The sequence below is a fragment of the Tupaia chinensis genome, unplaced genomic scaffold, assembly GCF_000334495.1.
Source record: "Tupaia chinensis unplaced genomic scaffold, TupChi_1.0 Scaffold000110_1, whole genome shotgun sequence".
Taxonomy (NCBI): Eukaryota; Metazoa; Chordata; class Mammalia; order Scandentia; family Tupaiidae; genus Tupaia; species Tupaia belangeri.
The window spans coordinates 1,020,029-1,021,824 of NW_006159574.1; positions in this window are offsets into that span (position 1 = coordinate 1,020,029).

A 1,796-nucleotide genomic window follows, 5' to 3' on the forward strand; every position below is an offset into this window, starting at 1 on the left:
CAAACACATGGTCTCTCTATATAAAACTCCTCACTGTCTTCTGTGTCATGTGTGGGAAAACTCGTACCCAAATGTCCACCCGTGGCCAGGACAGCCCAGGGGGTGTGTCCCGCCGAGCTGGGAGTCCCAGCCCCAGCTCCCGAGGACTAAGGGCGAACGTCTCCCTTTGCCTTAAACCTCTTGATTTCACTGCGATGATAATAGTTTCACTTTGTACATAATAGTGTACACCTTTTTAAAAAGGAGACTATAAAAACAGAAGTTGTAATTTAAAAGTCTGTGAATAACCATCTGCTGCTTCGGAGCCACAATGAAATGACATGCCTTTTTAGCAGGAAGCAACGTTGGCTTTTGCTTTTTGGGTTTTGTTTGTTTTTCGTTTTTAAAACACGTGCATTTTACAGTTCCAGTATGAGATATTTATAGCCCTCTGAGGAATGAATGAATGTTTCTATTTACAACTGTGGTATCAAAATGGTGAACTTTCCCTCCCCTGCATTTCGGTGTGCTTAAATTCCTGAAAGTTACATTAAATAATAAAAACACCTCTTTATTATAAACTGCTGGCGCTCCGGTCCGAGGTGGAATGGCTAGTTTTTCTGAGCGTGTTTGAGTCCAGAAACTGACTGAGCAGCACGTGTTCATGGCCCTCGCTGGCCTCGCCTTTGTACCGGTTTTTAAGAATGACTCTTTGGGAGCTATCACATGTGAGCACGAAACAGCCACAGTATTTACATTTTTAGATTATACATTTTTTTTGGCTAGGAAGAAGTGTTTAAAAATACAGTGTTATTCCATGGCCTGAACTTTGACAATTCTGCCAAATTCGACAGATCCTCCTCTCCCACCGAGGGCTCTGATGGACCAGAGCATGTCTGCCCACCCGGAGGGACTTCTACTCCACCACCTAGACTAAGAGTCTGCCCTATTTAAAGGGGCAGTTTTGTTTACCTTCTGTTGTTTTTACACCCCAAAGCGAAAGAAAGACACAGTCCCTTCTCCCAGTCCTTCCTGGCTTTGTCCCTACTGACCTAGGGCCATGGCCCAGAGTCCCTTAGCCAGGAAGTGTCTGTGGTCCTGGAGCGGGTGACCCATGGCCAGTTGCTGTATTTCCAAACTTGCCTGGGGTGGGGGGAAGAGCTTTCTTTTTTATGTTTCAGTAAAATAAACTTACAAACTAACAAGGATCATCCATTGCCAAAGGCTTTCAGGTGGTTTTCGTTCAAAGCTAGCCTCGGAGGCTAAGCCACTGGGCCTCCCAGTCTTACGGCCTGGGACAGCTGCTGGGATTTACAAAGGCACGGCAAGCAGAAGAGCTGGGGTCCCACTGTGGCCCCAGAGCCAGGAGAACCCAGGGTCAGTGCCAGTGGGGCAGGCCCTCCCCCAAGATTCCTGACTTCTGCACAATTCTGGGGGTCCAGAGATGAAAACAAACCAAAAATACTGGCCTTTCAGTTTAGTAAAAAAGGTAAGAGCAGTATCAAGCAACCATTTAATTATTTTATTTATTTATTTTTAGATAACAACGCTGGTAGGGTGCCACACACAGCTTTGTGAGGTAGCGAGCTCCTGGTGCTCAGGGGTGTGCAAGCAGACGGCGGCCCACTGCGGCAAGTTTTCCCTCTGGTGGGACCGCAGCAGGTGGGCCCTCAGACCTGGGAAACGCTGGCTCCTCCTTTGCTCCTATATTTATTCCCGTTTTTCAGTCAACAGCATGTGATCGAAACGGCTAATCACCAATCACCGATCGGCTTTGCTGTGCTGGCCAGCCACTGTCTCCAGAGGGGGGAGCCCAA